This window comes from Balaenoptera physalus (assembly GCF_965194825.1).
Source record: "Balaenoptera physalus genome assembly, chromosome: 11".
Classification (NCBI taxonomy): Eukaryota; Metazoa; Chordata; class Mammalia; order Artiodactyla; family Balaenopteridae; genus Balaenoptera; species Balaenoptera physalus.
This window is the reverse complement of record NC_138896.1, coordinates 83,013,484-83,036,454: the sequence shown is the minus strand read 5'-3', so window position 1 is coordinate 83,036,454 and position 22,971 is coordinate 83,013,484. Positions and strand designations below refer to the sequence as shown.

Below are 22,971 nucleotides of genomic sequence, written 5' to 3'. Positions count from 1 at the left end.
AGACAGAGACAGATAGATAGGGAAAAAAAAAACTATGATGGCTGGAAACCAAATCAGTACAAGTACATACATACATACACCCACACAACACACACACAGATTTTAATTCTAATATTCCTCACTCTCTCTAAAACCTTGGCCCCCATCCTTTGCCATTAAGTTGAGCCCCATGCAATAACTCATGTTAGAGTTTTTATTATGTCCTACCTCACTAACCTGTCCTAGTATCTCAAGACCCTGGTCTTTGCTAAACAATAATGGACGAAAAGTTGTTTAAGGTAATCTAAACAATTATTCACTGAGTGTAACAACACTGATCATAGGACTTAAAATTTAAATATCTCCATAAGGTATGGGACATTTAAGACCCTAAGACAGGTATGCACATTTAAGTGAATCCAGCATCTGAACCAGTAGGTGCACATTAAATATTCATCAAACCAGCAAAAGAGTTCTTCACAGCATTTTTATCAGCTTCAACGGCCTCAAACACTTTCACACTTTTCATCTGCATCACCCGATTTAACTCAAGGCTCCACAGACTTCGGCAGGACTACAGAGGGTGGCTATCAGAGGAACCCTGAGGGCACAGAACTCCTTTAGAGACCCTGAGCCATTTAGGTGATGTTGTTGCCCTTAAGAACCTCTACTGTGGAAAGCAGCTAATTGAGGAGCTCCCTGAAAACCTAGGAACTTTAATGATGAATCTGAGTTTAAGTTAGTGAGCAAAGATGTACACATATGTTTATAACAATCCTCAACCTCTACTGTAGAAAGCAACTCATCGAGGCATTATATGGAAACTTAGGAAAACTAGTAACAAATCTGAGTTTATACTGGTGAGTTTTTACTGTATCGTAAAATATACATTTTGAATAATCTTCAACCTTGTATGAAAGATTATTATGTATCAAAAGAAAATTGATCTTGCCCTGAAATGAAGGGGAAGAAGAAATATTTGTTGAATGGCTGACAGATGGATTGACAAAGCGAACGAATGAGTGAATGGCAGTACTGCCGCTCAATTACCTCAAAGACAGTAAATTTAATATCATGGTTATGACACACACACACACACAAAAAAAACAACTAAAGCTACCAAAAAAAAGTCGCCGGGAAACCTGTTCTTTGCAGCAAGGATGTGCTGTATCAGGGTACAAGCATCCCTTCACCCTGCAAAACCACAAGCATTTCAAAACCTGTTATATCCTAGCAATTCTACCTCCTGAGACAGTGAGGAAAGACTCATGATTCTCCCCACTATGGCCTTGAGCACATTTTGAAATAAAAGCTTCTTTTGAAGACGGGCCTAATAATAAATTAAATTACTTCTGTTATGCCACAACTAATGGACAGAAAGCGCAGAGCTCAAGATGAACAATAATCTAACCCGTTAGATCTGATTTATAACCTAATGATATTCTGGTTCTGGCAGAGGAACAAAACAAAACCCAAGCTGTAATAACAGGCAAGGTGTGCTGTCAGCACTCCGGGGAGTTTTTATATTTTAAGCCTGGGGGAATTTGGAAAAGGTCCATGGTACTATTTTTTCCTTATCTGACTGACACAGCCGATTATACCTTTAAATTAAGTCTAATAACGTATACAGCCTTTGTTAACGAGAATATGAAAGCTAAAGTTGTGTTTTGTGAAAAAGCAGATCATTTTGCAATACTGAATACGGGCATGATTGAATCAGGCGCCTCACTGGAATTCAGCTTCGGTCAAACAGAGGGCGGGTTATGTGACCCTAGAAGAGATGGATTCATTTTCCCACATTGCTGACCACTCTGGCTCCTCAGTTTTCTGGACGAAAAACAGATACTATATTAGCCAACTTGGCTGTTGTAGAGGTCATATTTCTGCTACAATAATATTGTGTGACCCCCCACAAAGGCAAAGAACTGTGGTGATGGCAACAGTAAGGCTTCTTTCTTGCTCATTGGGGTTCAGGTGCACTGGGTGACATCATGAACACCATGATGCGTAAAGCTGCAGGTCGGGGCCAGGAAGCTCCCCACGTCTCTCATTCTGGGACCAGCAGCAACATGGGGGCCTGGGTCATGGTCTACTCAAGGCAGGTGGCAGGGCAGAGAGGCCAAGCAACACCACGCAAGGACACTGACACCCTCTACCCATGTGCTTCCAGTACATTCCATTGGCCATGGAGAATCACAGAGCCCGGCTCAAAGTCAAGGGGACAGCAAAGTGTCCACCTACCTGGAGGCACAGCAGAGTCACTCGACCAAGAGACTGCAGGGCAATTACAGGGAGAGAGTAACAAGTTTGCATGACAATCAGATCTACCCACACACAATACTGAGATCTGCCCAATTCATCTGAGCTTGCCCTCCTGCTGACAGCCTCTCATTCCCCACCACAGGTAGGTGGAAACAGGCTAAGAGGACGTGGGCTGCAGGAGAGACCCATTCATTGGCTGGCAGGTGAATGGGATGCAGGAGAGATCCATTCATTGGCTGGCAGGTGAGTGGGACGCGGGAGAGAGCCATTCATTGGCTGGCAGGTGACCATTCAGATACTCGTTCTCTCTCTCTGGTATTGCCTTGATGATAGAACCCTAAAGTAAAGGCCCACAAAAGGAATTTCAACTGCCTCTTTATAGTCCTTCTTGGGGACTAGATTTGCCTATTTGTCCTTGAATTTCCTATAATACCTTATAATAAATGCTGACTCATTCTTATTAGTTTAAGTGGGTCTATCACTTGCCAGTCAAGGGGCCACACGGGTAACAAATGAACTTCTATACAGATGGTACCGAGAGGAGAAATCTGTCCAGAATAGGTGAGTGTGGAGGTGGGCAGCCAGACCTAGGAACTTGTCTTCCATCAGGGATTGCACAACAAGCACATCGCTGTTTTTACTGAGGTCAGATGTCTCAGAGGAGATGGGGACTAATGAAGAATACTGAAGGGGGTGGGTTTTTGTTTTCACAAATGTTAAATAAAGTATCCCTTTAGCACTGTCACTGCCTGTGTCAGGCCCCCTAAAAAGAAATCACTCCTTTAGGCTTATTTTTTGGTTTTTGTCCATCCCTCTCTAATCTCTCCTTATTTGGGAATCTTAGTATTTCTTTGTAACCTTCCAAGTGAATGATCCCCAGATTAATACTTGCAGCTGTGCGCTCAAATCCCACATTTCTCCTGCCTGTGCATCACTTCTTCCTGGATATCCTACTTTCACTTGAATTCACTTTGGGTCTAGAACTGAATTTACCAGCTTTCCACACAAACCTCTGCCCCTTGCTTTCTTCTATCACTGGTATTTTCTTCTTTCCTCCTGTGTCTCCTACTGAACACACTTTTGGGCTCCAACATGCCATCAGCTATTAGTAGCAGATATCGCTGGCTGCCTGGCCACATTCCAGGAGCCTGTTTTCCAACTATGGGATGGGCAGGGGAGCCAACCTCGAGCAAAGGGACCCAAGGTGAAACATTCAATGGGGCTTCTGGAGAAGGTCTGACTCCCTGACAGAAAGAGGGCTGTGGAGAGAAACTGTTCTTTTTCTGCGATTCCCCCAGGCATTTTAGTGAAATCATGAGAGGACAGAGCATCAACGTCTGTGCACCTGATCAAAACGCTTCTCTGGTTCCCAACTGTCAAGTGAACAAAACCTAAACTCCTTAGCTCAGTATTAAAATGCCTTCATTATCTGGTGCACATTAATCTCGCCAGCTGATGTCTTCCTATTTCCCTTCATATCAATAGGGAATAATTATATGATTAACCACTGGTACTGAGAGGTTGCAATGCAGCAAACAGCCTGCTAAACATGTTATATACAGTATTCACTTACTCCATACAACTCTAGATGGTCAGTGTTATCACACCCATTATACAGACCATAGGAGGACCAGAACTCAATGCAAGTTTCTCTCCATAAAGCCCCATGCTTCTCAACCATTGTTTCCTGGGTAGCTTCTGTGTGTCAGACACTAATACACCATATCATTTCCTCTGCCAGTTTGTCTTTCTAATGATCTCACTCCTTTAGGCCACACCCTCTGGGCTCAGCTCAAAAAGCCACTTCACTAAGGTGAAAGTCATTTCCTCGGGTTTCCCTGGTGGTGCAGTGGTTGAGAATCCGCCTGCCAATGCAGGGGACACGGGTTCGAGCCCTGGTCTGGGAAGATCCCACATGCCGCGGAGCAACTAGGCCTGTGAGCCACAACTACTGAGCCTGCGCGTCTGGAGCCTGTGTTCCACAACAAGAGAGGCCACGACAGTGAGAGGCCCACGCACCGCGATGAAGAGTGGCCCCTGCTTGCCGCAACTAGAGAAGGCCCTCGCACAGAAACGAAGACCCAACACAGCCAAAAATAAATAAATTAATTAATTAATTTTTTAAAAAAAGAAAGTCACTTCCTCTCAAGATGCTGCAAAAACCATAAGCAATTGCATTCTTCTCTGATAAAAAGTGCAATCAGTTTTCTCTTCTCCCTTATGGCCTTCAGCCCTTCTTACTTGTACTATGGTAATTTAATTATACCTTACACCAAATTTGAGGCCCCAAGCTCTTGACTAAGGTAAGATCAGCTGCTCATTCATTTGGTAATTTTCCCGCTCCCCAGGATAACAATAAGAGACAACAGTTATTGAGTCTTTCCTATGCGGAAGACAGTGAGTTAACACTTTACACATTTTAATTTATTCCCGTGATACCTTTGTGAATTCTATTGCACCCTGATTTTATAGGGTAGGAAATAAGGTGTGGTAAGGTTGAGATACTGCCTAAGGTCACACACCTAATAGAATAAAAATAAAAACAGATTCAAATCCAAGAGGTCCCAAAAGAAATATTTTTTTTTAATTTTAATGTTATATTACACCTCAGTTTTCATTAACTAAGATACAAAAGATCTAACTCTAAAGCACTTGGCTCAGAAGGCTCCATTAGGAGCGGACCCAAGTTTAAAAGCCTTTTCCACTGCCAGATTTGAACAACAGGCTTGGTTTTGAGAATAACCTTCACTGGGGTACCCTGGCCAATTTCTGTGTGGGAGGGCAGGAAAGGGAGGAGTTTAATTCAATATTATCTAGGCCAATGAATCTATGCCCAATGTACTGTACGTTCCAAACATTTTAGGCCTCACTTGAAATCTCTGTGTCTCTCGTGAAAAAAGACGGTCTGTCTTACATAATTAAATCTGCTTTAAGATCCAGTATCACATTATGGAATTTAAATGACTTACATTCAAAGAAATTGATTCCTGCCTGTGAAGGTTATGATGAGGTTGATAACTGAGTTTAGGGGTTCCCAAACCAAACCAAAGGACCACCTGCATAAGAATTTTCTGGGGTGCTTAAAAAAATAGAATTTCACAGTTATGAAATAAGGATATGATTGCCACTTACAAAGGTCCCCAGGGTTTTCTGATAAGCTGCAAGACTCGAGAACCCCTAGATTCTAGTCCATTCCACACCTCAACTGCTAACACTTCTATAACTTACCAGTGTAAAAATAACTGTTCAGGGCTTCCCTGGTGGCGCAGTGGTTAAGAATCCACCTGCCAACACAGGGGACACGGGTTTGAGCCCTGGTCCGGGAAGATCCTACATGCCGCGGAGCAACTAAGCCCGTGCGCCACAACTACTGAGCCTGCGCTCTAGAGCCCGTGCTCCGCAACAAGAGAAGCCACCACAATGAGAAGCCCGCACACCACAATGAAGAGTAGCCCCTGCTCGCTGCAACTAGAGAAAGCCCGCACTCAGCAAGGAAGACCCAATGCAGCCAAAAATAAAAAATGAATAAATTAAAAATAAAAATAACTGTGAGTAAAAAAAAAAAAAAAATCAGTGGATTCTCTCATCGTTTGTGGCTTTAGTCTCCAGCAACTACAATTTAGAAAAGCTCCAGACAGGGATTATTGTCTCCTAAATATTTGGTTACATCCACACAAAAGCCCTGATCCTAAAGAATCCATTCTATGAGTTTTGGTAATGCCTGTTGAGAGTTGACTGTATCAGGATATGAGGTCGGTGCCTGGGATTACATAAACTCCGGGAGTAGGAAGCACATTCTGAGGAAAGCAGCTTGCATTTCAATAATCTGATAAACAGGCGTTAACAGAAGCACCACAAGTGCTGGATGCCTGAGCCTGTGCGCCTTTGTTGAACCATATGTCAAAGTGCTCCTGGCTCGACACAAGAACAAAACTGCGGCCTCCCAGAGAAAGTCATTCCCTGAGCCTCTTGCAGGAACAAGAGGGAAAGACAGGGCTTTGCTTATAAGAATCGTATAGACAGTCTCAATATGAAGTTCAGAGTTTGAAAGAGTAAATATCATCCCAATAACCTTCAAATATATACATATAAATATATATGTACACACACATTTGGTTCTGTTATGAATATAGTATTCACGTGTGTGTGTGTGTATGTGTGTGTGTTCACACACATACACTAGTTATCTCCTGGCAGTCTTAGACTATTTCAACCTGAATCAGTATCAGCTAAAAATAAATTAAAACATAAAATAATACAATAGAGTTAACCGCTAGGACTTATACTGCTCAAGATCTGTGACATGGAACTGACCCCAATTGAGAGATATTCACCAGCTCCTAAATGATGGAAAGAAGAATAGAAAGGGAGGAGAATAGAATAGAATAGAAAGAGAGAAAAACGCACAGCTCTAGAGGTCAAATCTAAGTTTTGACAATGTCACTGGCATAATATATACTTCTGTCCCAGGGACTGAGCAGAAGCAAACTTGAGTAATGACAAGTAACTTTAATTAAACTCTCCATCTGCTTATAAGCTTGATGAACTTCAAAATGAACTTGCTTACCAAGTCACGGTCTCTCCAAGAAGTAATCCTTTCTTATTAATCTTTGACAAACTATTAAATTTCCCATTTTCCCCCTGACCAATGGTAGAATGCCCTCTCTCCGTATGATTTACAAGTAGTCTCAGAAATTAGAAAGTGATGTACAGCTCATGCAATTCATTTTAATAGGAATTTGAATGGCTTCTCTTTTTCTTTTTCAAAATACAACATCTTGAATTGTCCTCTCCAAGGATGTGATAAATAACGTGGGGGAAGAAAAAGAAGAATTTTTAAATGCAAGATAAAAGGGATGATTTTGTAGTCTCTCTTTATGAAGGGCCTGCTCTCTGAAGTGATAAAAGCTGTGGTCCTGCTGTGTTTCCACCTGCAAAACTCCTCTTAAATCTAATAGAACTTAGAGGGGTACACAAGCCACCGAGGATGAAACCTAATTTCCATCTCGGTTCATTTGATTTCCTAAAATTACATCAACAGCAAAATCAGATAGATGGTGGATGGTGGTTTTATGAGGCTTCTAATAGGTAAAACTCTGTTTTAATATTTAAAGAATAATTACCACTCTCTGATTCAACCAGGGCTTATGGGAAACTATTTTGTCACCTCCTTTTCCTTCGTTAGGCCATGAACGTAACCAGCACTAGCCACTAACTACTCAATCATATTTTTAAGATCATTTAAGAAAAAAAATGATATTCATTAAGATGCACTGTAAATCCAGAAGCACAAAAATCACAAGAATTTCCACGACTCAGAAATCAAAGGGACTCAATCATTTAATTCAATTTTCCACTCATTGCATCTAAAAAGTCACAGAGCAGAGAGGGCCTATGTATTTAGAACATGGGTGAGGAGGATGGTGTAACAAAGTCTTTAACCCATCCAATGCAAACAGCCTTTGAATTATTCTAGAGAGATATTGCCCACATGCACTTGTGCTGACAGGTGGACACGTTCACTAACTTTAGAAATCCAACTTTGTTTCTTGCCAACACCATTATTGCCCACAAAGTCCACTCTAAGATTATTCAATCAAGTGTGCTTGCTATAATTGGATTTTCTCTCTCTCTCCCTCCATTCTGAAAGACCAAAATGGTAATGCCGAAGTATCATTTAAGTTGTTCCTGTCTCATGAACTCAGGCTAAAAATGGTATGCAAGCTCTACTAGAGACCTGGGCACACAACATTATACTTAGTATACATTTGATACCTGTCCATTCAAAAGAAAGCAGGTCCAGAGGCCCATCCCAGAACATGAGCAATCATCCCACCAAATTTTCTCACCATGTACCAAAATCTGCAAAACGGTCTGTGTTTTCTTCTGAAATGGCAGAGAGAGAATATGATCGACAGCTTAATAGAAAACCCAGTCCACAAGGTAAAAACAAAAGGTCATGTCATACTTTGCAAAGTGTAACATTTGTAACTTCATTTCCCCCCTTTTTACTATCCAACACCTACCCTTCACAAGAAAGAACACATTAAAATGAAAAATATGAGTTTTCCTCTGGTAAGAATGACTGAAGAGCACTGTTTTATTTTCTTCCCAACACAAAGTAAATACACCATGAGGTTTAACTGCAGTTTGTACCTTCATACCTCCTAGCAGAGTGGCCCATCTGGGGACTGAATCTGTGACACCCTTTAACTGAGACTTCATGACCTTCTGGGCTCTGTATTAACAGAGCCCAGAAAACCCTAACCCAGAAAACCATCCTCAGAGGAAAATATCATCAGTGGTTAACTCATACCATGGGGCCACTTTGATTTTTTTTTTTTTCTCTCCTTTTTGCAGGAAGAGTAGACCTGGGATTTTCTTTACGAGGCAATTTATTATGAATATACTTGGTGGCTTTTCGCTTGTTGGCATACTTTATAAGAAAAAGAAAAACAGAGGAGAAAGAAACACACAGGCCATAGCCCGATCCTAGAAAACATCCCGTATAGCAGGGCTTCTCAACCTCAACACCATGAACAATTCGAGCCAGATACCTCTTTGTTCTGGGAGGCTGTTCTGTATATTGTGGATGCCCAGCGTCCCTGGCCTCTAGCCATTAGATGTTGGTAGCTCCAGCCCTGTTGTAAGAACCAGAAATGTCTCCAGACATTGCCAAATGTCATCCTGAAAAGAAAATTGCCCCCAGTTGAGAACCAAGGCTTTAGAGCAAAAGAGATAGTCCCTTTTAAAATTACTAAGGCCACTCCTGACATTGTTCAGGAGGAGTATTTGCAGGTCCCTCCAGTCTCTGTGGATTTCCAGTGCCTGTGCCCCCCATCACCAAAGAGGCCGGGTGCCAAAATCACCAACACACCTATCTTTATCCCAAAGGATCTGGCAAACCCTTCATAATGTACTCACATAAAACTAAAACCCAAAAGGGGAAAACGCCTATGTCAGCAAAGCAGGGAGGAGAGGTAGGTAGCCTTTATACGCCAGGAAAGGGGGAAACCCTAGGCTTTAAAACTGCTGCTTTGGCAAATGTCTGATGCTAGGAGACCTATTTTTAAAAGTTGGGGAGAGGGAAGCCGCAAAGAAACAGAAAAGTCCAAGTACATTTTCAACATCTTTTCATCTTTTTGATGTATCAATGAAGATTTTTTTTTTGAGAGAGAGAGAAAAAAAAGTCAGTAACTCCTGCAGTAAAAATAAAGAATGAGCACACAAGGAAGTAAAGCTAACCATCAGCACTTTTAAACTACCCTTAAACAAAAAGGCACTGATGAGACCGATTTATTTTAACCCCTCGGCAGAAGAGGTTGCCGAAAGCAATCTATCACATGGTACCATTGGGATAAAGAAGGTTGCAGTACCCTTTGGGAGATACAGAAGCAAACCAAGTCTGGCTAAGACCTGAGATTACCCTCCTTGCCGAAGAAATTGGGTTATTCAGGTGACAGAGCTCAGAGCCCAGTGAAGAGGATGCTTAATTTAGTTCTAACCATTAACCCCAGATTGCCCCATAAAGTCAGCATCCTTCTAACAAGAAAGGTGGTCTGGGCAGTGGGTCTTTATGTATCAAACCTCAAATGACAATGGCAACCTGGGATTCATCCAAAAATAATTTTTATAGTGAGTTGGCCAGGAATAATGAACACTACTCCCCTTCTCTCATGTGTAAGATGCTAGAAGACCAATACACAGGACGGCAGGTTGAAGGTACTTACAGAAAGCTCATGGGAAGTTAAGTGACCTAACGCTTTTACCCAGGGGCCGTGGACACTGTTCTTTTTCTTCAAACCTGCATTCCAATCTTTCTCCATGAATGAACGTGGTTTTGTTTGCACGATGCATTTTCCAGAATTTCCCACTGAACCATAAATCAACTCCAAGGGAGAGGTAGTGATTAATACAACAAATGGATCCAGCCATGGTAGATTTTTCATACCTGACAGCTATGTCCTAGAGGAAGTACAAAAGACCCTGGAGTTGCTACTTTTAACTTCCCAAATGCTTGGTGATTATTCTAACAGACCCAGGAGATCAGGACAAATAGACATTTTTAAACTTCTTGAGGAAGAAATGATTTCCGAGCACCAGGAAGCTAGTCCTAGGCTGCATGTCGCCCAGTGAAAGAGCCTAGCCGACCACAGGATGTTCACATTCCAACACTGTGTTCTTGGTTAAAAAAAAAAAAAGCAACATTCAGGAAGCAATGAGAAAAAGCCTTTCAGGAAAAAAAAATCTCATCAGCTGTGCAATAAAATATGAACGTAAGTCGAAAAGGTACTGTGTGTTGCCGCAGGCTCTGAGAAAGGCTTCGGGCATAACTTCTAGAACCACATCGTCCAATATGGTGGCTGTTAGCCACCTGTGGCCAATTAGGCGTTTGAAATGTGGCTTAGTCCAAAGTGAGACATCATTACAGTGCATGATACACACTGGATTTCCAAGACTTAGAAGGAAAAAGAGAAGGTAAAACATCTCACTGATAATTTCTGGATCGATTACATGTTGAAATGATAATATTTTGGAGATACTGGGTTGAATAAAATATACTACTACATTTAATTTCACCTGTTTTTTTTTTTTTTTAACTCTTCTAATGTGGCCACTAGAAAAATTTAAATCATTTATGTGACACATATTTATGGCTCACGTGATATTTCTAATGGACAGCACTCTTCGAGAACGGGAGTCAGCAAACTTTCTGGAAGGGCCTGACTGTAAATATTTTAGGCTCTGTCTCTGTCTATGATGCCAAAGCAGCAGGGACAATATATAAACAGATGGCTGCGGCTGTGTTCCAATAACATTTTATTTACAAAACAGACAGATGAATTTGGCCTGTGAGCCCCAGTCTGCCTTCTTCTAGATCATTAACAGTTCCCTATAAAGAGGAAGATGAATACACCAGGGGCCCATGATATGAATTTAGCCTGCAGGTATGTTTTTGTATCCAGCATGGGTCCCAGGCAAATCTGAACTTGAATACCTTCAGACTGGGCCTGGCTGTCCCAGGTCCCCCAGTCCCCCCAACACTTGCCAAGTTTAACTGTCCTTTTTTTTTTTTTAAATTTATTTTATTTATTCATTTATTTTTGGCTGTGTTGGGTCTTTGTTGCTGCGTGCGGGCTTTCTCTAGTTGCGGCGAGTGGGGGCTACTCTTCGTTGCGGTGCGCGGGCTTCTCATTGCAGTGGCTTCTCTTGTTGCGGAGCATGGGCTCCAGGCACGCGGGCTTCAGTAGTTGTGGCACGCGGGCTTCAGTAGTTGTGGCTTGCGGGCTCTAGAGCGAAGGCTCAGTAGTTGTGGCGCACGGGATTAGTTGCTCCGCGGCATGTGGGATCTTCCCAGACCAGGGCTTGAACCCATGCCCCCTGCACTGGCAGGTGGATTCTTAACACTGCACCACCAGGGAAGTCCAAATTGGCCTTCTTCATGCCATGACCATGTGCATTTAGCCCTCCTGCTGTAAAACTGGTGTCCTAGGAAGCGGCACTCCAAAAAGCCAGACAGTCATGGAATCAGATAATGGGAGTTTCTATCAGGGGCTAACTTAGTTAACTCATACAATTTATCATCCAAACCAAATCAATTCTGAGAATGAAAGGAGGCATAATTAATAATTAAATCTGGATTAACGGGTTTCCACCAGAATGTATACAGTTATCCTACTGATAAAGGAAGCCAGGCCTACAATGAAAATATGGTCAACTTTCTCCAAAATGCAGACATGAACAAGGAAGAGAACAGCTGGGACCATTTCCTGTGTAGCACAATGTATTACTATTAAACTAACCCTGCCTGACACATCTAACAGGGCTGGCCTCCCTCAGTGTCCATGGTATCTGTGGTGGGCTTCAGCTTCTCTCTGCAGCTTCCCAAGATCTATTTCAGCACCTCTGGGTGACAATCCTGGATTTAGTCTGGGTCTTCCCCATCCAAATCATGGCCTAATGATTAAAAATTTTTCCACCCAAGGTGTGTAATGAGTACACGGGGGCTTATGACACTACCCTCTCTACTTCTGCGTGTTACTGATCACTTCCACAGTTTAGAAAATATTTTTAAAGGTTACACCCGGCTTTCCCAGTTGCAGATGGACTTCAGTTAGCCTAAGATAAGCAGCTTCTGTGGGCAGCAACGCTGCCATTATGATGGGGAGCTGGTTTTAGGATAATGCGGACACTGTCGGTGGCAGAGCCCAGAGACAGAAATAAGCATCGTCCCTCACCACACTCTTGGGCTACTGGAACCAACCAAAACTGAGGACAACACAAAGTTTATTCTTTCCCTTTACTGCTGAAAGCAACTTGGGTTGAGTTTCTGTTGCTTGCACCTGTCATGGGTGATTCCTGTAACCAATGCCGCCTTCTTCCTCCCCCTCTTCCCCAGTGGTCTTTATCTGGAGGGTACATGGGTGTGTACACACTCACACACATCCGTGTACCCTCCAAGTACAGACCACTGGGGAGTATCATGAAAATACACATGCTTTTGAAGCTAAATTAAGCAGTCAGGAGCCGTTTCCCACCTCACAGGCACTTCCCTGAGCTGACAATGCATCTGTTTGTAGGAGCAGCTGGTCACACACTTTTTACCTCACCAGGAAGTCACTTCCCAGAGGGACGCTGAAACCAGCAGTGCTGGGGTAGGGGCTCCCCCCAGGAACATCACAAACATTGCTTTGAACACATTTCGGCTTCCTTCTGACCTTTCTTCTTCCATAAAGGGGCTGCACACAGTTATGTCCACACCACAGGTCACTGTCCTCGCTCCACTCCTATCACCTCAGGGAAACTTTACGTTCCTCCTTCAGCTTGAAACACCAATCCTGAGAGATGGGAGGAAGAGCCGGGACATCCTCACTGGGAACTCTTAGACTTCGGAGGCAACATCACCAAGAACACACAACCTGGGCTTCCCTGGTGGCACAGTGGTTAAGAATCCGCCTGCCAATGCAGGGGTCACGGGGTTCGAGCCCTGGCCCGGGACGATCCCACATGCCGTGGAGCAACTAATCCCGTGCACCACAACTACTGAGCCTGCGCTCTAGATCCCGCGAGCCACGACTACTGAGCCCGCGAGCCACAACTACTGAAGTCTGCGCGCCTAGAGCCCACACTCGGCAACAAGAGAAGCCACCACAATGAGAAGCCTGCACACTGCAACGAAGAGTAGCCCCCGCTCGCCGCAACTAGAGAAAGCCTGCGCACAGCAACGAAGACCCAATGCAGCCAAAAATGAATGAATGAATGAATGAATGAACGCACAACCTCTTAAGCAGCAAGGATACCGAGATGCATCACTGAGAATCTACGTACGTCAGTCTCTACACGTATCCCCTTCTCATAAAAACTCTATCCTCTACCACGGCTCAGGATATTTTTAAACCATAGTTTCTTTTCTGATTGTTCTTATTTTTGAAATTGGGGCTGCAGGGATCTGTCACCTGTCTTAACTCACCTGTAAACCCTACCACCTTGTACAAAACCGGCTCTATGAAAAAAACACATCGGATCAATTTAAGACCACACATGTGGAAACTAGTTTGTTTATATAATCACAACAATATTTACTAAGCAATATATATTAAGAATTTGCTAGGTCCTGGGTTAAGCACTGAACCATAGATTATTTCATTTCATGTTCACTATATTCCCGTTATGAGCCCCTATTACACAGCCAGGAAGGAGTAGAGTTAGACTTCACACCCCACTGGTGTGGCTTCATCATCTTCACTCTTAACTGTGATAGGATACCACCTCCCAAATTAAGAAGCATTCTACCTCTCAAATTAAGAATTTAATTCCTTATTAATCAATACACTTACTGTTTGGGGTGGGGGGATGGTGCTTTCAAGAGGATAGAGCATAACTCCCTACTCCTTAATGACTGATTCCCTCCAAAGAGGATAGTGTGTGTGTAGGGGGGGCGCGGGGATAAAATTACAGTGAAGAAATTTAACGAACACTGCCAGGTGACCAAGATCAACATCAACAGTCATAAACCGTGTTGATAGCATGTACCCTTGATATGATGTAATGAACATGGTACTTCTGTGATCTTCCACCCAAAAACCTGCAACCCCAATCCAATCATGAGAAAAAACACCAGACAAACCCAAATTTAAGGACGTTCTATGAAGTACTTGACAAGTATTCCTCAAAACTGTCAAGATCATCAGAAACAAGGAAAGTCTGAGAAACTGTCACAACCCAGAGGAAGCTTGGGAGACATGACAACTAAATGTAATGCAGTATCCTGGATGGGATCCTAGAGCAGGAAAGGACATGAGGTTAAAAGTAAGGATCTGAGTAAGCAGGCAGTTTAATAACAATGGATCAACTCTGGCTCATTAGTTATGACAAATGTACCAAACTAATATAAAGAGGTCCATAACAGCAAAAACTGGAGATCTTCTCAATGTTTCCATAAACCTAAAACTATTTAAAATAAAATGTTTATATTTAAAAAATGTTCACGTCCCTATAGTTGGAGGGGAAGTATAAAAGATCAAGAAACCCTGCAAGTTTCCAGCTCTAGCACTGATGGGAACTGCGCTCAGGAACAGAGGCAGACCTGACTACACAGCGCTGCCCTGTCAACATGCACGCGAAGGCCCATGATGCTTCCAGATTGTTCCACTGACTACCTTATGCTCTAGTTGTAGCTCATCCATAAAAGCAGGTTATTTAACTCACTAGTCAAGTCCTTGGATCCCATTCTTGAGTTATCAGACTGGCTATTTTTGAGCTAAATATAAACTGAAAACATTTACAAATGAAAACAAAAAACATTCCTTAAGGGCCCCTTCCAATACAAAGGTAAAACTAAAAAGATTAAAAAAATTTAAAGCAACAACACCACTTTGAGTGTCTTAGGAGGGTAGTCAAAAACAGGCTTTATATATATACACGTATATATGTCTGTATATATATTTGGGGGGTGGCATGCTCGACCAGGGCTCGAACCTGGGCCCCCTGCACTGGGCGCATGGAGCCTTAACCACTGGACCACCAGGGAAGTCTCAAGAATAGGCTTTTTAAAACGCAAAGTGACTGAAGATTTTTTATTCCCATTTGGGCCAGGTTTTGTACACAAGCCTCAGAGGAAGTGCAGTAAGTTGCAAATGATTTCAACCAGCACTACACTGATAAAGTAATTTCATGCCTGACACTATTTTCAACGCCTAATGAACCTTTCTTAACTACCAAAAAAATTAACTAGTTGTCCTTTACTGTCACATACAGTATTTTGGTGGGAACTTACATGGGAGAGAAGGGGGTCTAGAATGTTGAGTTAGAATTTACATTTCCAGTTGTGTCCATTACTTTCCACAATCATCTCAAATATTTCTTTCCCACATCACAGCCAGTAAACCCTTAAGAAGCCCGGTACTATGCTGGGCAGGGTGAGTCTTTGTGGAAAAAGTTTATTCCTATAAGAAATTATTCATGTGATTATCTGTGTTAAAATGCAGACAAATATTTTAAGAAGGAAGAAAAAAAGTGTGTGACCATAATGTCCCAACCAAATTACTGTAGGTTTGGATTCGGCAGACAGTCTCAAAATCCCTAACTTCTTTTACTTTATGCTGGGAAAATTCCATAGATCCTGTTTTTTTCTTTTTTCTTTCTCTTCTCTTCCTCCTTCCTTCCTTCTACCTTCCTTCCTTCCCTCCTTTCTCCTCTCCCCCACCCCCCGCTCATCTTCTTTCTCCCTCTGTGACATTAAAAATTAGAGCTGAAGATTAGGGAACCCAGAAATGGAAATAGAGGCCACTCGTAAGAGCCCTTCTCCACATCAGGCTCACAGCAGTCAGCACTGAATGATTCTGAATCTGCCTAGACACCCGGGGCTTGGCTTCACAACGCTGAACACAGAGCTCCAATGAGCCACTGGCAATCAGTGGCGCTACAGAGGGAACCTCTTGGCCAATCCAAAAAACTGCAACCTTGATTGACAAAGGAAGGCAGAGGGAGGGGAAATGATTACTAGTTAAAGCTGACCCCAGAAAGGACCCAGCCTCCCAGTTCCCAGGCCTATGCTTCTCCTTCCACAGGAAGGTGCCTTTCTTTCTCATAGTGATATGTGTACCAACATTCTCTTCTCCTTTGTTACTGAGGACAAAGATAAGGAAACAGACATTTATGGATCTAACACCGATATGCCTCCCATAATTATCTTAGTTCATGAAGTTGAAGACACCATTAAATTGTAAGTAGACTCAACCCAATTTCAGTGATGTTCAAATGTTAAAAAAAAAAAAAAAAAGCCCCAGACAACAGTTTTCAAACACTACTAAATGGAAATTATATCCGTATTTCAGAGATATTACAATGTGAAGAAAAAAGAACTCAGCATCAATGAAATCCACTACATCATTTAGTCCTCAGGGGAAGACTGCAACACAGTAAGTACCATCTCTGCATTTCAGGGACAAAATGGAAACCAGGCTCAGAGTGGACGATGGACATCTTAGCCCCTGGGAGTAACATGAACGTGCACACGATCCCCGGCCTTTAATAACCTGACAGAACAGGGACTTGCTTTCTACCTTTTCCTATAGCCCTTCACCTTGATATCTTCCATGTATATAAAGTTGGGTCCAAAAACTAACCCTTCACCTGGAAGAAAACAATGACCCATAAAAACGTACAGAGTAAACGAATCACTGATGTTCGTTCTCGAAAGCGTTTTGAGTACCTAGTACGTGCCAGCAGGCCCTGTATTGACCCTGAGTAGACAGTGGAGAAATAAAGTCCTCACCTTGGTGTCTAGTAAGAGAGACAAGAACAATAAACAAGGTAATAGCAACAACACAAATAAGGTGACATACAAAGGTAAGAGTGCTCTGGAGGGGCTACACTTAAGAGTCTACATTTACCTTGAGATCTGGAGAGAGAGAATTCAGCCATGAAAAGAAGCAAGCAGGCGAACCACGCACACAAGAGTCTCCAGACGTGATCAAGAAGCATGAAGATGCCACTTCCACACTCCCCTCTGACTCCTGCCAAACATTCACTCTCACCCGGAGGCCAGCAGGTGTTGGTCCTTTCTAAGCAACTACACGGCTTCATTTGCCCCAAGGAACCACGTTCTGCCCATTCAGGCTCTTACATGGGCAGCTATCAGCTCTCCCGGCTGCTGAATTTAATGATTCCTCTTCAATAACCCCAAGAATCAGAGCCATTATTTAGCACAGTCCTCTTTTGTTTTGTGTCATGTAAGAGGAAAAAGTATCAATAATCTTTGCTCCAGGACAGGTTTCTACAATCTTCGTTTCTATTTCGTCAGCGAAGATTAAAGAACCACCGATGTTCGGGAAACCCAAAGCCAGCTACCTGCGTGTGGACCATCGGATTAATAACACCAAACATCAGCCTCCCAGGTCTCCAGTCTCTTTTTATCTTGCTCAATGGGTAACATTTGGGAACGCTCCCTTGTCCCTCAGAGACATTATTTTCAGTTATAAGCTATAAGGATGTCCCCTCTGGTCATCAAATTTAATGTGATCATTATTAAAGGGAATTTGCTAACATTAATGCCCACTTTCAACTCGAGGGACCGAGCTACAAATTTCTCCTCCTTTTGGCTAGTGGGGAACGGGCCAAGGATGAAATCTGAATAAAGTTAAGGAAAAATCTACTGCTGTTCAATTATTTAATATATCATGTACAACAGAGGTAGTGATGCATTATCTACCCCAAAGATACGATTACACTCAAAGCCATAATGAACTTTTACTATTCAGAGGCCTCTTCATCATGGGGCAGGAGAAGGCACAGTATATATAAAGCTCTATAGTACAACACTAATCAATAGCCTTAATTATAAAGATAACAGTTGGTATTTACTGAGCACTTACCAGCCAGGCAACTGTACTTTGTCATTTAACCTCTCAACACTTGGAAGGTAGATACTATTCCCATCTACTTTCTACAGATGAAAACACTAAGATTTAGGGACTATAAGTCCTCCTCACCTTCACAGCCTGTGCTCTTAAGGTCTACACCACGAAGAAGTGCAATTCACGGACAGTGGACTCAGACCATCAAAGCTGAAACCCCAGCTCCACTACTTATTAGTTGTATGACCTAGGAAAGCTAGTTAACCATTTTCAGCCTCAGTCCCCTCATCTCTAAAATGGGGCCATCATAAGGATCAATACATGCAGTTGGTTGAAGGACTGAATGAGACCCTGGGCACAGTGTCAGGCATGCATTAGACATACCATGAATGCTGGTCACTGAGACTACTCAAGCCATTACTACTACCAAGGGCAATGTCACATTCCCAGTTGATTTTACGACATCAATAACTTACTACCCATTCATTTTAGCCAGTCATATTATGACCAAATACCATCACTAATACATGAACCAGAAATTATAGAGTATAAAACATACCCAAAGTCCTTTCCCATTCCTAAGGTGAAGCCTGAGTCCATCACCAGGAAAGGTCCTGTTGTTGTAAACCAATTCAGAGAATAAATACACCAGTTTTTAGATATGCTCCGGGTGCAACAAAAATCTTCATGATAACCTGATGAATTTAACTCATTTTTCAGAGTATACAACCTGTAGATTATGGTTAAAATGCATAAGGGGAACGCTCCATGTTTTAAAGACGTTTGCATATTTAACTTGCAGGCAGCAATCTGCTCGGGTATAAGCAAAGCATGCTATCACTGACGTCTTACATTTCAATTTTCTTTACACCCAAACAACAAAATATTTAAACAGTAAACATCTGCTCAAAGACCTAAGAGAGGAAAGACTTCGGAAGGCATAGGCAGTGTGTTGACTACCGAGAAAGTCAAGTGACACAGGGGCTAGATTTTTGAAAGCCTGACCTATTGTGTCAGAAAAGGAAAGTCTAATGCCAGAAAATGTATGGAGGGAAATCTGGAACCGTAAACAATCTGAGAAAATTTAAATGAACAGATGGCAATAGAAAAATAAAGGAGAATTTAAAAAATATTAGTAAATCTAACACATTCTTTTAAAAAAAAGAAAAGTCCATAATAATTAATCATCATAAATTTTATTGATTTTAAAAACAAGGTAAAATGGGGGTGGGTATAGAAAACAGCAAAAAGTTGTGGGAAAAAAAATAGGATTTAGGGATTTCCCTGGCAGTCCAGTGGTTAAGACTCTGTGCTTCCACTGCAAGGGGCACGGGTTCAATCCCTGGTCGGGGAACTGAGATCCCACATGCCACGAGGTGTGGCCACAAAAAAAAAAAAAAAGATAGGATTTAAATAAAAGCATTTATCCAAAATCATCTTCTGTGCTCATAGAGCCATGAGGCACTTGAGCAAACTGAACACAAAAGTGAGCCTTCGGCGCTAAGCAGATACACAGAAACTGCATCATTACCCACTTTGGGGGATGTCACCTCCTCTGTGGCAATCAGTTTAATACAACAAGATATCTGGTGGAAACAACTTCAACATGACATGGAAAAACTTCAGTTTTGCTACAAGTGAATAATCAAAAAGGTGTTTATTTCTATATGGCAGGGAGAAACACAGAGCAGATGATTCACAGTTTCTTTTTTTACAACCTAGCCAAACTTGGAATTAATTTTGATCTTTTCAGCTAAAAGGAAACTGGCAAAGGAGGGTGGGGTGATGGTAATGGTGGCTGTCACAGAAAAGACAAGTAGACAGCATCCAGAGAGCTGTACGTGGACTCCTGTCAATTTGCAGGTTAGGGCCCTGTGCTGGGAATAGTAGCTGCTTGTTGTTTTTTTAAATCAGTGACTTCGTGTGCCCCTCTCCCTAGTGTAATACTTGGGTAGCTTTTGATTAAAAGGGACATAAATCTAAGGGGATAAAGAGGAGAAAAAAAGGAATTAACTGACTTAAATAATTGGAAAGTTTAAGGCATGAGGCTTCAGGTATTGCTGGTTCCAGAGGCTGCAGAGGTACCATCAAGGCTCTGATTCTCTTTCTAATTTTCAGGCCAAGAAGCTGCCCTCACAAAGCCAAAACTGCAACACACTCTCCTTTGGATAAGAACAACATGCAAAAGAAGAGAAACTCTCTGTTAGGGGTCCACCCAGCAAACTAAAGTAAGACACTCATTAGTCTTGCTTGGGACACACAATCAGTTTTAAAACCACCATTGAGCTAGTTAAGTGGCCATGTCTGTTCTGATCACTATGACGGACAGCCTTACTTGAACTGTGTAGAGTGGGGATGAAAAGGGGACGTAGGGAAAGGATGGGCTGGAGCAAGAGAAACAAATCTTGAGATGCCAATACTCACGACCACTCAATCTCAGAGACCTTTCCTCCGCTAGTTTATATTTCTTATGCCACTCTCAAAGCCTCTCTTTCAATTTTCTATTTAATGAATGAATTGTAAGCAGTGGGCTAGGAGAAGAAAAGAGAGAGAAAAATGTTCCATGGAAAACGGAAGAAAAGAAAAAGTGAAGAGCACACCTGAGATTTGAACCCAAATTCCTGAATTCATTGGTGGAAAGGGCCAAGAGCTGAGAGAAACGTGACATGTGCCCTCGTGAGGCCACTAAGGGTAGGCTCAAGGCTGAAGAAAGCCATAAAGTCTCGTGTGCTGAGGAAGGGGTTGGGGGCTCAGCATCCTTGTGCTGCCAGAGCCCTCTTTGGTGACACTGGACCAAGTGTAAGGCTACACATCCTCTCACCCTGGTCCCACAAAACCGCTGTACTCTTGAGGTCACAGCAACCCAAGCAGAAAGATGAGTTCTAATAACCAAGGCATTTCAGCCTCTAGAACTCATGATCCTCCTTACTATTCATGAAGATACATTAAATATGTATTTTTCTGCCTTCTTCTTCTCTTAAAGCTCTGCAAATCATTAACTAAATCCAAAAAGTGGGATGAGATTAAAATAAATTCATGAATAAATAATACCTCTGCACACAAGAGAGCGCCTTAAACAACGTCCCAATGTAGCACAGAGACCTGCAGTTTGTAGAATAATCATTGAATATGGAGTACAAATACATTTATTATAAATAAAGCAGTCTCGAGAACCTGAAACTGTTACAAATACCTGCCCAATCTCTGTCTCAAGCAGATTATCTATGTAACAGGATCATTTTAGTTCAAGTTACTTGATGATGTTGAATCAAAGGTTGGAACAACATGTCTCATGGAACTCATCTTTACAGTGGGAAATCATTTCCCAGCCTCTGTGGGAGCAAGCCTGAGTTACAAACCTAAGAAACAAGACATTCTAAGTATCTGAGGTCAATGGTGACTTTGTCCCGCCCACTGAAAAAAAGTTGTTTTCTGGCTCCTCAAAGCCATCCTCAAAGCTTGAGATCTAAGAGCTCAGGATTAATTATACACAAATACATGCAGAGAAGTAAAATCAAATAATACAAATCACATCATATTTCTTTCCCCTACTTCATGGATAATTTAGCAACACAGCAACAACTGATTGGACTGTTATTGTTTTACACTGATGACCCATGTCTCATCTTAACACAGTAAGAAGAAAAAAGAGGTGCTGATTTATAATTAATTACAACCAAGAATTTTACATGCACTTTATCTTATTGATATACAAAGAGTTAACAAATCAATCATTGTACCTACTTATGGCAGAGATGAATGACTTATTTGGACATACTTTCCTAGATAAAATAATTAAATCACAACGTGAATAACTGAATTTCAGGAAAAAAATTACCAAAAAAATCAGAGAAGGCAAAAAATTTTAGAGAGGGAAGGGATTCAGAGGCTGAGAAGTTGTCTTGGTGAAGCTAACTGTGAAATCAACGGCAAAGTAAGTAGCTATAAAGCTTCTACTCCAGATGTACTTTGTCACATGTACATGTATGGAAATTATATATTCATAACCTTACAAAAGAATTTAATCCATATTTTACCATGAAGTTCAGTAACACATCATCAGCAATTCTGTCCTCCATGACAGTTCTTATTCTAACTCTCAAAGCTGAAATAAACTCAATATTGATGTTTTCAGTAAAATAGCATCTAGTCTGAGTTTTGCCATCAAGTTTGATTTTAATCCAAACAACTGGACGAAAACACTTTTCATTCAACTGCAAGTTCATGATAAATAGGGTCTTAGGATAGCTGTTAAGACAAAAGATAGCTCTCACATGTACCCTGGGACAAAAAGAATGCAGGGAAGACATCAGCAACCTGTTAGGCAGCACCCAGCAGGCCTACAAGCCCTGGGCTTGGCCAGCTTTAAAGCCAAAGAGCGAGCCCAGAGTCAGCAACAGAGACATCAATGGTTTAACGGATAAGGGAAGCTTACAAGTCTGAAGCAAGGTCCTGGAGCGACACCCAACCATGTACGGCAGACAGCGGGCAGGATGTGGCAGCAGTCTTCATTCCCAGGACTGGCGGGGAGGAGATTGCCAGTTATAGGGGAATTGACGTCAGGTGGGCTCATTGGTTACCAGGGAAACTAGTAGAGGGACACGCCCCTCACGCCCCTTTGATAAGAACATTCACCAGCTGGGGCCTGGGACAAGTAAGTAGGCAGGTCAGTCATGTGAGTAGGGTGTAGGTGAAGCAGGCACTGGTCCGGCAGGGGATGGCCAGAGAGCAAGAGAACAGCCATCTCGAGTGGCCTGACCATACAAACCCTAGCAGCCCACCACCCAGCAGTACATCCTGAAACCTCAGTGGATAAAGACTTTCTCAGTCAACAGAAAAACAATCAGTCCTCAGGCTTCCCGCAGCGCAGGTG

General features: G+C 42.2%; 1 protein-coding gene across 6 annotated transcripts in view; it reads right to left on the bottom strand.

Moving 5' to 3' along the window:
* The window catches only part of PTPRG (protein tyrosine phosphatase receptor type G), a 725,147-nt gene that overhangs the window by 485,589 nt on the left and 216,587 nt on the right, over positions 1-22,971 (bottom strand). The window lies entirely within an intron of this gene.